The following is a 17,941-nucleotide window of genomic DNA, read 5'->3' on the forward strand; positions in this document are numbered from 1 at the left end:
TATAACCAGAACAATATGGAATAATTTATATTAGTAAATAATTACTATAGCCAACGCCGACGTTGAAAGGCGAATGATGATGACTATAAACAAAAAATTTTCCGGTAAGTTTGATTTTGAAAAATGTTGCATCTCCGTTTATTCCTGAAATTTCTTCCCCTACATCATTCTGCATGCCTTGGGTTCGGTAAGTGTGTTACTTCTCCGTACCCCACTTAATTGCGAAGTGCTTCAGGTTGCTGATGTGCACCGTGCGTTCCTTGCTGGCCTTCGGTTGGCGGATCTTACAGATCACTGGCGATTCGAAATCCACAATCCAAAAATCTACGGCCTATCGATCCACGGCGCCCGTTTGGCCTAAAATCCCTTGTCCGCTTTCGACAAAAGGGTCCACGCAACAGCACCAATCCTTGGCTTCCATTGCCATTTCGCAGATTGTAGTGTCTTGCCTGGCCTTTGGAAACTCTCTTCAGGTTTCTTCGGACTATTTCAAAGATCTCCTTCATCTTCTCGGCGTTTCCTTCCGGAGACTCTGGCTGCCTTCCTGTACCTAGCGTTTTTCTGTCGTCTAGTTCGGTAGCCTCGCCTAGCGGCCTTGTGTCAAAAACGCCGGTGAGTAGCCCGTAGACTCTGATACACTGGAATTTACAGCCACCATAATTTCGGATCTTTCATCCCTTTCATCTGGTTATATGCTGTTCGTTCTCTACGTCGGAATCTCCTGCGGGGTGTATGGTGCCGTAACTGCTGCTGTATTCCCATATCGTTGCCGGCTCCTAAACTACATGCCGTTGTCTGTGGTCACCACTTTTCTTAATGCTTCTTTCTTAATGCAACGTTTCCGACGTGGCTGTTTGCAAAGGTACCAACTTCATCCATTTTGAAAATCTGTCGATCAGCACCAACAACATATTGAGTTCATGCTTCGACCTCAGTAACGGGTAGAAGAAGTCGGCAAACACTGTAGCCCATTTTTCCCGCTGCCTGCCGCTGATTTGGTTTGAACCTTGCGCAGTCTTCGAATTTGCGCACGTACGTCCTCGCATTCTCTCTGCATTCCTGGCCAGTAGTACCGGGCTCTCTGTTGTTGAGTAGTTTTTCTCGGCTCCGTTTAGCGTCCGGCAAAAGTACGAAATAACTATTCTCCCTTTTCTGTATCCGTGCGAAGTCAGACACGAAACGACGGTACCAAGGCGCAACTCGTGGACCGACGAGGGTGGTTCTTACTGGGCTATGGATGTTACCTTGTCTGGGTTCGTACCTACGATGATGTAATCTTGGTACGCAAAGACATGTGGCCTTAATTCCTGTCAAGTCACCTGGTCAAGTGCCAGTAGAAATGTGGCCTATGCGGAGTGTAATCCAAATGTAGTCACTTGCCACTGGAACAGCCATTTCCCTCAAAACGTGAAGGCCGTTAACCATCGACTTGCTTCTTCCAGAGGTATTTGCCAATACTCATTCTTAAGGTCCAGATTGCTTATGAAGTGTGCCTCTGTTGCGACCACTGCAACCGACAAATTCTTATCGAGTTACCCGTTGTGTCTCTTTCTGGCCGGTATCCGGATTGCGTGACCGGCGCCTGATTTTGGCCTGGTTGTATCAGGAGGCTCATGTATTGTCGTCTGTTGAAGAATTCGACTCCTACCTCGAGCTGTGCATTGATCTCGCCGGACCTTCCATCTGCCAACCTTACTTGCCGTCTTATCCTTGTAATCGTTCCACGGGCAGCCAGCTTGTCCGGCAGTTCTTTGCTCACGAAGCTTGTTGTTGCCACAGTGTCGATCGTGGCCTTGTATGTGTCCCCACCAATGTCACCGCTGTTGACAACTGCTGCTCCTCTTCGGTTAACTTGCCAGTTAGTTTGGAGAGGCAGCACCTTGCGATCCCCGCTTGCCTCTCTGCGGCTGAGATCGCTGGCCATTTCGCGCTCTTTGGCAGCATTCCATACTTCTAAATCCTACTCTCTGGTTTCTCCTACAGCCTCTGGTTTCAACAGCATTTCTTCCTGCGGTTTAGCAACGTGGTCTTGGTTTTGACCCGAGTTGCCCCCGGGTGACGTTCCATTGTGTCTCTGGGCAGTGTCTGGCGGTCTCCATAGGGTTGTTTTCCATCGCCTGGACTAGATCGGGTTAGATTGTGACCACTGTTTCTGGGCCTGTGAGCCTAGTTCGTCTGCGTCCCCACACCTTCCACAGATGACCTGTGTTGCGGCTGGGGTCACTTCGCGCTCTTTGGCAGCATTCCATACTTCATACTTCTACTTGTAAGTGGTTTTTGTCAAAATTGTTTAATTAATTGTGTTTTATGCGGTTTCTGATGAGGCACTGGGCCTCTATGAGTTTACCATCTGGATGATTTATACCATAGAACAAGTATCCTGGTATATGAAAATTGTATTTATTTGTGAGGTGCGTTTCTGATAATAGCATTACGTAGATGTTTTTTTCATTCATGAAGTTCAGTATGCCTTGGTGTGGCCGTATTTTTGGCAATTAGTACATTGAACTGGATTGATACGTTTGTTGGGCTCATCCACGGTGATCCTCCGATGTAGCAAGTACCTTCAGAGCCTCAATAATTTCGGCAGGTGTCACTGTTGCTTCAATGCTCTTTTTCTTTTTTTTTTGTCTTTTTTGGTTCCCCTACCGTTGTTTCGTTGGGTTGTTCGATCGTAGAATCAGCCAAGATATCGGTTTGAGTTGTTTACTGCAGAGTTTTCATTGCCGTGGTAGACTCGATTGATTTTGGGTTGATTACCCGCCTTATTGTTTTGCGGGCTGTGTTTTCTCTTGATTTGGATGTAGTGATCCATGCCAGTGTGCACAGTCGAAATCGTCTTCTGCTTTTGTTTTGGTTCTTCTTTGCGTGCATTATTGTTGCTACAGATTTATTAATGGCTATTTAAATATTCTTTTTCTTGTATTCTCCGAGTCCAAAACTGAAAGACCATTCTCTGACTTGTTTTGCGATTTTCGCGTAATCCGGTTGACTGGGCCTGGAGCTTTCTTAACCTAGCCTTCTATCCATGCTCGACTCTGTTCGTTGACCTTACTCCTGCATTTCCTCCATGCTCAAACTTGCGATGAAGTCTTCGCCCTCGGCGTTCGTCAGCTTTATGCTTTGACCTGGTCTATCTGAGTATGCAGCTTCCAATTCTGTCCAAATAGCTGCAAGCTTTGGGTCGTTTTTCGTTACGGAGTAATATTCATCCAGGGCCTTTTGCTTGACTTCTGTTCGCATGTTAACATTGTTACGGTCGTCACCACACACTGGTTTATTTGGTTAAACCAATGCCATGAAAAGGTTGATTAGCGCAATTTGGCCGCTCCTGAAAATGAAACAGTGACCATCAGCCACGTTGCACGTTCGCAAGACGCTCCTGGGCTTATGAGCAATGCAACATCTCCTACACGGCAACAAGGGCTAAGGAAAAGTGCATTGCCAAAAGCATTGGTGTTAGTTCGCAGCGCGCACTATATGTAGAGTGCTTTTTAACAGTGGCTCGGAACTGTCAAGCATCTCGGAACGGTGCATACAGTAACATACAGAGCATCTAGCGCACCCTTCTCAGTAGTAAGGGTACTGGATCAGCTAGCTCACGACCGTCAACACGAGTTTCCTACAGCTGCCAGTATACTCAAGGAGTAGTTTTACGTAGATGACGTACTCACTGGAGCATACACGGGAGAAGAACATCTCAATAATAGATACAACTGCTGAAACGCGCAGGCGACTCATCATGCAATCGCACAGAATGTGCCAAAATTAATGAAGACGGCCAAGGCAAGGGTAATGCTTCGTCAGCTAAGATTGTTGGCGTTCATTGGTATGCAAAAGATGACTTCTGACTACAGTTTGCCTTGCATCAAATGCAAATAGCACCCAGCTATGCGGCGCTTTGCTTCTATGACGACCCATCGTGTCGATTAAGGCTGCTCTGCAGTTTGAAAAGATCGAAGTTCACGATTGGTGCGACTCAACAATAGTTCTATGTTGCTGTGATAGCATAGAACCATCGAGCCAAATAAAACATCAGAAACTCTCGATGCTATTCCACGCAATACATGGCAACATGTCAACACCAAGGAAAATCCTGCCGAAAGGCTTGCGGTAAAGCTGAAATCCTCAAAGTTCTTTTCTTCCCTTTGTCTTTGGTCACACAATAAGAACCATTGGATACCCCACTAGAATCCCTGTTTCTGCGTATCTCGTCCGGTTCAGCACTAGTTTGCATCGTAGCTTATGAACACTGTGTCCAGGAGTTTCTGCACTGTTTGTCATTGTACGGGAAAAATATTGGACCTTTGGCGCACGCTATCTAATAAGAAAACTGGTCCACGACTGCATAAAATGCTTTTGGAAACGCACACATACAACACAGAAATTCATGGCTGATTTACCGAGCATTCGAATTGCAGAGGCCCTGCCATTTCAAAACTCAGGATGTAATTATGCTTAAGAATTTATGCTAAAGAAAGAAAAAGGATGCAACACCCGTAAGTCAAAGGGATACATATGCCTGTTTGTCTGCCTTGTCACATAAGCCATACATCTAGAATTGGCCAAGGATCCCAGAACACACACTTTTCTAGTATGCCTTCGTCGTTTTATGGCTCTTCGAAGGAAATGCTTTTAAATCTTCAGTGACAATGGCAAAACGCGTTTTAGATGAAATTCATCACCTTTTCCAGTCGCAGCACCATTAACACACCGTTGCACAGTCCTTGGCTAATTCATTCAAAACTTTGGGGAGGATAATGAAAGTTATCTGAACGCTCTTTCAAACTGCATCTTCGTCGAGTCGTAGGAAATACGACCCTAACCATTGAACAAATGCACACTCTTCTGGCTCAGATAGGCGCAGTCACTGACATAACATACCTGTCTCCAGCCCATTTTTTAATCGGTCGACCATTCACTAGCGTTCCATAAGGAGATCTAAGTCATTTACCGTATTTACAATCCGCGTACCAAGGATTTCGGAAAAGATGGCTCCCAAGAATATTTAACAACATTGCAACATCACAAATGGAATATAAAGAAAGCCAATATATCTGCAAACAACCTGGTACTGGTCAAGGATTCTAATCAGCCACCAGCCGCTAGGCTCTTAGCAAGCCTCACCTAGGCTTATCTTGGACCAGATGAACTCCTGCGCTCTGTAAGGCCAAAGACAGCAACTGGAGAGACAAAAGGCTTGCGTAGCAAGCTAAATAAATTGTATCCCTCCAGACGGGCAGGTTGAGCGATTAGATCTACCCTCACGTCAGAGGAGGTACTTCTCGACGACTGCCGTAACGTTAAATTCATATGCGTAAAGCTGTCATTTTCTGAGAGCTCTGTTTATTTTACGTGTTCTTACATTCCGCCGTCTTCTAAATTCTCAGAATATATAAATCATTTGTCTGCTATCGAATCCGTTCCAAATACACTGTCCGATAGGAACCAATTGGTAATTCTAGGTGATTTTAATATACCTGGCACTATGTGGTACCCAGAAGAAAAATCGAATATCCTTCTCCCGGCATGCACGATTCATAACTCATAGCATTAAACCTCTCGGGCTGAGCGGAATTCCAGCAAGAGTCTCCAGTATCTTTCTCTCTGTACGAAACCCAGTGCAGAAGTATACGTTCCGCAGTTTCGACTGAGTCGCTGCAGAACAGGCACAGGGCTGAGTCCACATGACGAAACCTGAAGAGGTAAACCCGGAAGCAACCATGATCGGTGAGTAACTGGGACAAGTGATAGTCCACCATTTTGTGTTTGCACCCTGCCGAGTCAGCTAAATATGGGACCAGCTGGTAGGTCCATCTCCCTTGTAAGGCATGCCACCTAGTCTGAGGCACTCCATAAAGGCAGTCACTGATCTCTTTCCCGGAAACACCTTCCCGAGTTAGGTATTGGGCCACTATCTCTAGGTCGATCGGGGGGATGCCCGCAAGAACATGAGCTGCATCTTCCGATTTTTATCTGAATCCTCTGATCAATCTAAGGGCCAGGGTCCGTGATACTGCACGCGCGTTGTCCAAGTAAGTCACTTTATTCGTGACACTTCTCCAGATGGGGGCAGCGTATAGAAGCGATGATTTCGCGACCGCCACAAAAAGCCTCCTGGCCGGCATCCTGGGTCCACCTATACTTGGCATGAGTCTTGCCAATACTGCTGCTGTCATCGCTGCCTTCCTGCTGTCGTATCTCCCATGCTTCTTGAATGACAGTCTGTGGTCAATTAGAACTCCCAGGTACTTCAGGAATCCAGCTGATTCTATTTGGGCGTCTTTGACCGAGACCCGTATACTCTCTCTTTTTGCTGCTCAACAACACCACTTCGTACTTGTGCGCAGCGATGCTTAGACCCGCCTTCTCCAGCCAGCTAATAGTTGTGCTAATCGCTGCATTGCTCCTGTCCTGTAGCTCCGGTATTGTTTTGGCAACCGCTGCTACTGCCACGTCGTCAGCAGAGCAGAGTAGCTTCACTCCAGTGGGCTTGCTGATGGACAATATCCCGTCATACATTATGTTCCACAGGATTGGTCCAAGTACCGACCCTTGTGGGACAGCTGCTCCAGCTGCTGTTTGATAATAGAACTGGGTCCTGTGGAGTACCTCCTTCAGGGGCTTTCAGTTTATTACTAACCTTTTTGTAGGCGATACCCCATGGATTTTCGTCTACACTCGCCAGCAACTCTTTAAAAGCATTTGCTTTAGCAGCAGCTATGCCTTTTCTAAGCTCCGCACGTTTCGATCTGTACGCCTCGTGTAATTCTGCGTGCTGAGGATGTCCTCTGGCTCGTTGCGCCTGTCTCCTTGCCCTGAAGCATTCCGAGCGTAGCTGACTGAGGGAGTCGTTCCACCAGTAGACCGTAGGTTTGCGTTTGCACTTTTTCTTCTTTCGCGGCATCGCATGCAGCTTCCAGCATTTTCAAGAGCGCCGCCACCATGGCTTCTGCCTGTCCGTTTGTTAGCTCCATTTGCTCAATGTTGAAAGCCAGCATGTCCTTGTCCAGCTTTCTGATGTCCCATGCTTGCCCAAGAGTACTCCTTGCCTGTCGTTGTGTGATGCACGACGTGCGGGCGCTGAATGTAATTAGAACATGTAATGCAATGTAATTCAACATTGCGCTCTAACGCTGTCTGGGACAGAAGGTTCTGTGCAGCTGCGCAGTGGTTTTGTTCTTTTAGATTTGAGTGCACTTTTTCTTTATTTCCCATAGCACGCGAATTTTAATAATTCTTTTGCATACGACGCCATAGTCCCGATAAGGAGCAGTGCCGGAAGCAGCGCGTGCTGTATTACGTCCATCAGGTGGTCCGAATACCCTAGTATTATTCACCCGTGATATGCTACAGAATAATTAATGGCTATCTAAATATTCTCTTTCTTGTATTCCCTGAGTCACATCCGGTGTCCCACAAGAAAGACACTTAAATGGCTCGAAGGGTGAAGTTATGACCGTCTAATGTGTTCTTCACCCTAAATGTGTGCTCTTTGGACAGACTAACACGGGCTAAAAAAGAATTAAACTTTCCACACGTGGCCAGATTACTGCCCCATCCTCCTCTACTACTTCTACTTCTTTATCTTCAAAACACTAAAATCTAGTCTCACTACCTGTTATCAAAATGTAAGAGGCTTGTGTAGTAAGCTAACTAATTTGTATTCAAATGCTCGACATATCGTTGTCGCAAGTTAATTATATTCGAAAGTTCCAGTTCGCACAGGATCCCAAACAGTTTTATAATTTCGATAACACTAAGCGCAAAACAACCAGTTACCCTTCCTCGCTATTTTTTGAAAATACTACGGTAACATCGGATCAGGCAATAGCCGGTCTATTCGCCAAGTTTTTTCAAACCACTTATCCCACGTTATCTCATTACGGACGGCCTTACGCTTACGCGGTATCAAAGTCGAATTTAATATTCTGTCCCACTTTAAACGAAAGCCCACTGCTTTATGATCTTCAGCGAGTTAAGCCTGTCTATTCGCCAGGTCCCGACGGAATTCCTGGCTGTGTGCTTAGATTCTGTGCGGAAGCCTTGTGCTAACCTCTACTAAAACTGTTTAACTTATCTCTGGAATCTATACAGTTCCCCCCATATATGGAAGGAGTCCTTTGTGATCCCTCTCCATAAAAAAGGCAGCAAATCGGATGCAAGCAATTACAGAGGAATCTCCAAATTGTCCGCTATCCCTAAGCTTTTTGAAAACGTTATCACTCCTCATTTGCAACACTTTTGTAGGTCAATTATATCACCATGTCAGCATGGGTTCATGAAACGCAGATCAACAACTACTAACCTTCTGGGTCTAACCTCCTTCGAACCTGTTAATCATTCACTTTTATTAAAAAAAAACTTGATTTATTAGGTTTCCCTGTTGATCTCCTAATTTGGATTCTAAGTTATCTGAATGGCAGGACGGAACGGGTCCTCTTTAAAAATTCTCTTTCTTGTATTTTCCGAGTCACATCCAGTGTCCCACAAGGGAGCCACCTAGGTCCGCTCCTTTTTACCTTTTTTATTAACGACCTTCCCTTAATAATAAATCATTCGCTGATGATGTAAAATTATGCAATATAAGGACGCTTCTCGCCATATTGACTTACTCTGTCCGTCTCTACTCCGTCCGATCCTCGAGTTTGGATCACCTGTTTGGAGTCCACAATATGAAGTTTACTCGGACCGCATTGAATCGGTTCAAAAGAACTTCTTACTTTTTGCCTTACGGCGCCTTAATTGGGATGCAAACCTTAGATCTATCTTCCCGCGATTCGAGCCGTACAATACACGGCAGAGCCCCTCGGTCGGTTGGGCGGGAGGTGTGGCCGTGGGACTCGCACGTTTATATATGTTTATGATCTTGGTGCTCTTTTGGACATTAAACTAAAATTTGTAAACCATATTTCGTCTATAGTCAGTAAGGCGAGGTGCTTGGTGATATAAAATGGTGGTCAAAGGAATTTGATGATCCTTACATGACCAAAACCTTATTTATTTCTCTACTCCGTCCGATCCTCGAGTATGGATCACCTGTTTGGAGTCCACAATATTAAGTTTACTCGGACCGCATTGAATCGGTTCAAAAGAACTTCTTACTTTTTGCCTTACGGCGCCTTAACTAAGATGCAAACCTTAGATTACCTCCTTATTCAAGTAGATTAATGTTAATTAACTTACCCTCCTTAGCTAACCGTAGAACGATGCTTGGAACAGTCTAATTCAGACTCTCTGCCGTTCTTAAAGCGATCAATACTAACGTATTTAACAAATTCTTAGATCTTACTACTAGTATACATATATTTCCTCGTCCTTTACTGTCTTCTATATCGCGTCTATCTTCCCGCGATTCGAGCCGTACGATACACGGCAGCGCACCTCGGTCGGTTGGGCGGGAGGTGTGGCCGTGGGACTCGCGCGTTTATATATGTTTATGATCTTGGTGCTCTTCTGGACATTAAACTAAAATTTGTTAACCATATTTCGTCTATAGTCAGTAAGGCGAGGTGCTTGGTTATATAAAATGGTGGTCAAAGGAATTTAATGATCCTTACATGACCAAAACCTTATTCATTTCTCTGGTCCGGCCGATTTTTGAGTATGGATCATCTGTTTGGAGTCCAAAATACGTAGTACACTCGGACCGCATTGAATCGGTTCAAATGAACTTCCTTCTGTTTGCCTTACGACACCCAAATTGGAATGCAAACCTTATATTATCTCCTTATTCCAGTTGACTAATGTTAATAAATGTACCTTCTCTAGATAACCGTAGAACGATGCTTGGAACAGTCTTTGTAAGCTTATTCGTGGTCAAGTTGACTTGGTTAGTCGGCTAAACTGCTCTGTTCCAAGCAGATACACTAGAAACTACGTTCCCCCGTTTCAGTTCTATTACAAAGGTGGTGTTTGATGCGACTTCTGATAAATGCCGCCATGGGCTTTGCCAATGCGTCCGGATGGCGCAGATTAGGTATCCTGGAATATAGAAATTGTGCATGTGTGTTAGATGTGTATCGGAGACGAGCATGACGTCAATATTTTTTTCGGATAAGAACTGGGCAAGTTCGAGCTTATACCGTTAAACTCCGTTCGCGTTCTACATAGATATTTGAAGTAAATACATTGAATTGATGTGGATGACACAAGAAGCGGTTCTTCCCGCGTAGAAGTCGACTTTTGTGTTGACGAAGTCATTGATTAAATTCCCGATTTTAAGGCACTAGAAAAGGAAACGCTAGGATTGGTGCGATGTGTAGAAGGAGGTGCCGTGTAAGACGGGTCCGATTCTAGAGGCCAGCAGTTGAGCAGCCTAATCGCTAATGCATCCGCATTTTTGAACTCGTTACTGATTTCGCTGGATGCCTTCGTGGGGCAAAGGTGTGGACGTCGAACGTCATTGTCAATATTTGAAATCGGATAGGAAGCCCACTGCTGAAGCCCCTATGAGCCAACCAGGTCGCAATAGGGCCCACTCGCAGAGGAGCCAGACAAACCTCTCCTTCAATAGTACCACACAAACTTGAAACATCTGTTCAAAAACAAACCACAAGACGTTTAGATGCCCAGAACTAATAAATGGTCTTATTGCAGTAAAACGCTATCGGCTATGCACTCATTTGCCTTGGCAAGGGTAATTTTGTAGCCCATCGACGCAGAGATGCCGCATCTGTGCGTAAGTGGCCTCAACAACCTTAAACGGATTCTCTACAAGTTTCGGACGCAGTCCCACATACTCACTCGGTCCGATTGTGGTCAAGGATGTACCTGGAAGCTAGAAAATGGGAACAGCGCTCTTGTTCTCAGGAGAATTTTATACGCAAGGAGTTCGCCCAAGGGCTTCAACTGCCACGCGTAGCCTAGAGAGTCGTAGCTTTGGTGAGACACAAATGCTAATCAAACACCATGCAACCACCATTGAATGACATAATGAATTCGAGTTCCTCCTTGATTTTTGCGTGACATCACACATCTTCCGTATCACTCTTCCGTAGCACTCAACTTTTGCCGGCGAAAGGTTGAGCACCACTAAGTGCTCAAGTCTAACAGCACGTCAACAAAGCTTAGAGTGCTATGTTTTATGTGGATGACTTCCATGGTGGAGCGAACCCGGTAGAGGAGCTACATCAAATAAAAAGGAAAGTTATAGCGACAGGATGAACTTGTAAACTGGCATTCAAGTCACTGCAAGTTTTGTCGATGACGATACAATCAAACATTTGCAGTTGGACAACGAAACGTTGACTAGTAGGCAAAAATCACTGTACAGGAGCTGTAGCTACTAAAACTACACTGGAACGAATCAGCATTAATACGTCGTTGGTGTCTGTAGCAATACTAAGATATTGTCTCCAGCCGGCGATACTCACTCTACAGACACACAGTGTCTGTGGCGCCTTCATCAGATCGTATGGATGCTGCATCTACGCTCGCCTACTCGGATCAGATGGGCTAACCAATGTGCAACTGATCACATCGATGTCCAGTGTTGCTCCCACTAAGAAGATATTTCTGCCAAAACTAAAACTTTATGGAGCTAATTTTTTCGCACAACTCTATCTAAGAATCATTAAAATCTTCGCAGACAGAATGCCAACCTCATAATTATGGTGCGACTCTTAAATTGTCCTACATTGGAATCGCCAACACTCGACCAAATTATCAACCTTTGTCGGCCATCAAATTTATAAAATTCATAAAAATTACGTCAGGTTGGAGAGATGTTCTTACCCACTGTAAGCCGGCTGAAATCCTGTCCAGAGGCTGCACTATCGCCGAGTTCGAACAATTTATATGGTTCGAGAGATCTAAGTATCTACGCCAAGATCACTGAGTAAAGAACGCTTGCGCTTTAATTCTACAACAGTTCTGGCTAGTAAACGCAAGAGACTTAGCGCTACTTTGTAGCTCATCGATCGCGCTAGTTAGTGGGGCAACCGCCCAAGGAGCGTATCATACCGTCTGGGCCGTTCATTAACTTCCACTTTAAGTTGCAGTCAAAAGCGTCAAAGGACTACTCAATCGCACTCTTCTAGGCACCAGACTAATCGCTCTTACGCCTGGCCACTTCTTAGTGGTCGACGAGTAAACCACCATAAAGCATTACTGGTGGGCTGAGTATATAAGTGAGCTTCAAGTTTGCACAACCTGGACGAAGACTGAATAAAATCTAGCTGTAAACGAAATGGTCATCGTTCACAAAGATAATCTTCCCCCACAACAGTTGCTTCGCAGAATCGGACAACATCGTTCGTGTCGCAAAGGAAATGACATTTAAAAATGCATAGGTTCACTATCTTGTTTGTTTATTCTCGGCTGTAATTATTTGAGTTTAATTTCTCGGTTTATATTTATGTCACTGCACTGCTTATGTATGTTAAAAAGACTCCTTCTCTTAGTGCTGCTTTCACGTTATAGACTTATTGCGGGTGGTGGACAAGATCGTTTCTAATGCATGATCTCTTGCACATCCTCTCCAGTTTCAGTATCGCTAGAAACACCAGCACTATATCAACAAGACAGAATGCTAGTCGAGTTCCGCGACTATAAGATACCCGTTACTTAGCTAGTGGAAGTGCGAACGAGAAATTTAGACATTTTTTAATATATCGGTAGAAATAAAGAAAAAAAAAATTTTAATTCTCAAATCAATAGAAATTTACAAGACATAAAAAGTGAATAAATATTAAAATCATTTTCCAAAAGTGTGGGCGTGAAAGTTTTAGACGGTTTGTAGACGTTAGAGTAGGCGAGGCAACATGCGTTTGCGTCTATGTCTCTGGAGTCTGCATGCTGAATCTTAACTTTCAGACCGGACCGATCTTTTTTTCCAATAAGCCATTTTAGATTAAAGTGGTCAATAATTACTTTAAAGGGCATTCCATTCACATAAACCCGGAATTTTGTGATGCTGAGAATAGCATTCGAGTTCGGTTATGCTGTAATTCCTTTCTGCCTTGTTTAGCGAATGGGTGTTACAACCTGAGACATCAGTCTGAAACAAGACTGATCCCACGCATCACAATCAATAGCAAACCACCTAAAGAAATCAGGGGGACACGCACTGGTGCCGTTGCAATGTTGTCTTTTAAGGTTTCAAACGCCTTAACTGCCTTTTAAAATAATATAAATTCCTTTTTACGATCTTTGTTGATACAGTCGTGAAGCGGATACAGATTGATGTTTTGATTGTGCTAGTGGTTAAGAAAGGAAGAAAAACAAACAATTAACAAAGAATATAAATATAAGCGAAGGAACGCTTTAGTGATGCTAAATTGCTAAATTAGAATATTTTTCTTGTGTGTGGAAACATAAAATAAAGATAAAATAAAAGAAACGAGGAAAACGAAAATTCTAAAATGAGCCAACGCGATTTGCGCGCTCAGCGGCAAAAAGAGCAAGCAAGAACGCCGTCTCTCTCTGCAGCGGAATAATGCAAGTTAACACGAGCAAGTCAGAGGGGTGCGACGACCCGCCGAAATGCCATCCAAGACCGGATGGACCAACAATAACATCGGCGACGCTGAGCCAGCCCAGTACCGCATTTCGCTTTAGCGAAAGCGATGTGCAAGGGTCAGCGTAATGCGAGGCGGGCATGTGCGCGCTGGGTGACCGTCGAAGGCACGGAACTCCAGACGGCACGAGGCGCTGACTAAGCGCTCTGCTGGGTCCGCTGCCTCCAACCGAAGACTTGGCGGCCTTAATAAATTTGATTTGCATTTAGTTCGTAAGATACCAGAATTCAGAGCAGTTGGCTCTAATAAAAAGAACCATTCAATACAAACGTATTTGGTTTAATTGACGCCCAACGCGCTTAAGTGTCGTAAAACCGTAAAATCCGTAGTAAAAAGATCTAGAAATCAAGGTCTCGTAATCGGGTTTTCTTTGAAAACACTTCGGACTCGCGCGCTGCACAATAATAGTGAACAGCAACAAACAAACAAAATTATCTAATACAAAAACAAAACAACGCTGCACAAGCAACAGTGAAAACCGCTGCATATCAACAGTAATCAGCTAAATCAACGACAGCCAGAGGATAAACGGATCAACCAGCTACCGTCTTCGATGCATTTTTATTATACCAGTATACCAATATAACATGTAAGTGAGATCTTTATTTTCAATTTACCTCTTTTAACGTCAACCAGACATGTGTGCCAATTTTTGAAAAAAATACACATAATAAGTAACGAAATAAAACAAAAAAAGAGTGATTGCAATTAAAAGTTCAGGTATAGCGATTTTCATTTACAAATTTAAAAAAAAAAACAAATGATGAAGAAGGAAAATTAAGCTCTTTCTCATACAAATTATAAAAAAAAAAATTAAAAAGTATCATTGTCCGATGTATAGAAACAGTAACGAAAACAACGACAGTGACGAAGACTTAATACAGAGCTATAAAGACATAAGAAATAATAGCCATCAAGGGGGTTACATTGACGGTACTCAGACCGACGAAGATATAGAATTAAGTAACTTAATTGACGGCTTTACAGACAAAGTAAAAATGGTTAACGACCAGGAATTTCAAAATCAACATCAGGACCTTCAACAAGAGGCAACAGCAACACAAGAACAGGCGAAAACCTCAGGTACCATTAGTAATAAAGATGTAATTAGACTCATGGAAGCGGCCGTAAATGGCGCACTAGAGCATCAACAAAAAATATTTTCAGAAAAGCTTAAAGAGGTTGAGAATAGGCAGAGAGTAAATGAGGGTGGACCCCTAGTGGTATACGAGCAAATACCACATAACTCAGCTATCTCTTGTAATGAACCGCTAGACTTAGTAAAGTCCATACCAAGTTTTGACGGAAAACAAGATGAGTATGTTGCATGGCGAACCGCAGCAGTTAACGCCTACGAAATCTACAAACCATATTTGGGTAGCTCTAGAACCTACCAGGCCGTAGGAATCATACGTAACAAGGTAATAGGCCCCGCGGGAGTAATGCTTACGTCACATAATACAGTACTAAATTTTGATGCTATAATAGCTAGAATGGACTGCGCTTATGCAGAACAAGCTCCAATCGAGGTAACGCAACAACAAATGGTTACTATGCGTCAAGGAGAACTTCCCCTAATGACTTTTTATAATGAGATTGAGAGAAAGCTAACTCTTATTATTAGTAAGACTTTGTTGTCTTATGACACAAATACTGCCGCTATCTTAAATAATAGATCACGGCAGGACGCTTTGACCGCTTTTGTGACCGGGTTAAAAAAATCAGTCCGACATGTAGTTCTCTCAGCTGCGCCCAAAGATTTGCCATCAGCATTGGCTGTGGCTCAACGGACAGAGTCTTGCAATGAACGAGCCTGGTTCGTTGCAAGCTTTAATACAAATTTAGAGGACAAATCTTACAATTCAGAAAACCGTCGCCAGGGTAACCGTTTTCATAACACCCCACAAGGTAATAACCACAACAACTCCCAGGGTGTTTTCCAGAGAAACCAAAACAATAATGCACCGGGCACTAGTTACCAAACTAGAGGCTCTCAGTTTTCTAAAAACCAAGGACATAAAGGCCAAACGCAACAGAACAGTGAATCAAATAATCCTCGTAAAAGCTATTCTCAAAATCTAGGTCCTGAACCAATGGACGTTGATCCCACATCACGTTCTAAATTTAGGGGCGAGCAGACAACTCGCAGTCGTCAATGGTTGAACCATACGACCCAAGAGCAGTCAAATGACCAGGACTATAGGGTAACGTCATCCTACGAAGCAGCGGAAATCGAGGCAGATAACACGTCCGATTCCGAATCATGTAATTTTTTAGGGGAACGTCCCTGCTCCCGTACATAATTCGTACGATAGCGGGGCGGGAAATCAGGTTACTGTTAGATACAGGAGCCTCCAAAAATTACATAAAACCTTTATCTGAATTAAAACACTTCAAACCGGTGGAAACACCATTTGAAGTTACATCAATCCATGGGCACACAAAAATAAAACAAAAGTGTCTGAATCATCTATTCAATGTTAAGTCATACTTTTTCTTGTTAAACAACCTGAACGGATATGACGGAATTGTTGGACTAGATGTAACTAAAAATGTTACTAAAAAGGGTCAATGCAAAAATTGATCTAACAAAAAACATCATTGAGCATGATCATGGTACAGAGCAGATTTTTTACTCAAAATGCAGAAATGTAAACTTTATTAACATCAATGACGTGGACGTGCCAAACGCCGTCAACGAAGATTTTAAAAAGATGATCAAAAACAGATCAAAAGCCTTTGCGGACCCAAACGAGTCCCTCCCCTTTAATATAAATACGGTCGCCACGATCCGCACTGACGGGGAACCTGTATATTCAAAACTTTACCCATATCCGATGGGTGTAGCCGATTTCGTCAATTCGGAAGTTAAACAACTTCTAGCAGACGGAATAATAAGACCATCCCGGTCGCCTTACAATAACCCAATTTGGGTTGTTGATAAGAAGGGTTTTGACGAAGAAGGTCATAGGAAGAAACGTCTCGTTATTGACTTCAGAAAACTGAATCAGAAAACAATTGATGACAAGTATCCTATACCATCCATATCGACCATACTGTCGAACATTGGAAAAGCTCAGTACTTCACGACTCTTGATCTGAAGTCGGGCTTCCATCAAATTGAGCTCGCGGAGCGCGATCGAGAAAAGACAGCTTTTTCGATGACGTAATCATTTTCTCCCAAACAATGGAGAGTCATGTCAACGATATAAACACGGTCCTAAAAACTTTGTACGATGCAGGCATGAGAGTGTCTGTAGAAAAATCTATGTTCTTTAAGGAGAACGTAGAATATTTGGGATTCAACGTGTCCCGAGGGGGAATTAAAACTTCGCCTGAAAAGGTTAAGGCTATAAAAGAATTTCAACCTCCATCAACACTGTTCAGTCTCAGGTCATTTCTGGGACTGGCCAGTTATTATAGATGTTTCATAAAGGGGTTTGCTAGCATCGCAAGACCTCTGACGAATATTCTAAAAGGTGACAATGGAAAAATTGGTGCAAACCACTCAAAGAAAGTCAAACTAGAGCTGACCAACGAGCAGCGAAAATCATTTGAAAAACTTAGAAACATCCTGGAGTCTGAGGATGTCATGTTGGCATACCCAGATTTCACTCAGCCATTTGACTTGACCACTGACGCCTCTGGAAGCGGCCTAGGGGCTGTTCTTTCACAGAAAGGTCGTCCAATCACCATGATCTCTCGCACGTTACGCGGAACCGAGATTTCAATGGCAACAAATGAACGAGAACTACTAGCAATAGTATGGGCACTCCAAAATCTCAGAAGCTATTTATATGGCGTAAAGAAGTTAAACATCTTCACCGACCATCAACCACTGACCGGTTCAATGTCGGATAAAAATCCGAATCCCAGGCTCAAAAGGTGGAAAGCGTTTGTTGATGAACATAACGCACAAGTGTTCTACAAGCCGGGTAAAGAAAACCACGTAGCCGACGCCTTGTCGCGGCAAAACGTAAATGCTTTAGATAACGATACACACTCCGACATCGCTACTATCCACAGCGAGGAGTCGTTGACCTACACTATAGAGTCAACGGAAAAACCTGTAAACTGTTTCAGGAACCAAATAGTGATCGAACAGGCAGATTTCCCGTCTATAAAGTCAATCATCCTTTTTAAATCAAAAACGCGTCACATTGTGCGATTTACAGACCGCAGATATATTTTCAACTGATCAAAAGCATTTTCTAACTTGTATCGACAAATTTTCAAAATTCGCTATAGTCCAACCAATCGATTCAAGAGCAATCGTAGATATCAAAACTCCGATACTACAACTAATAAATCTGTTCCCTAAAATAAAAACAGTTTACTGCGACAATGAAAGGTCTATCAACTCACAAACCATACGAACCATCCTAGAAAATAGGTATGGTATACAGGTCTCAAATGCGCCC

Source organism: Drosophila teissieri, chromosome 2R (assembly GCF_016746235.2).
Source record: "Drosophila teissieri strain GT53w chromosome 2R, Prin_Dtei_1.1, whole genome shotgun sequence".
NCBI classification, from domain to species: domain Eukaryota; kingdom Metazoa; phylum Arthropoda; class Insecta; order Diptera; family Drosophilidae; genus Drosophila; species Drosophila teissieri.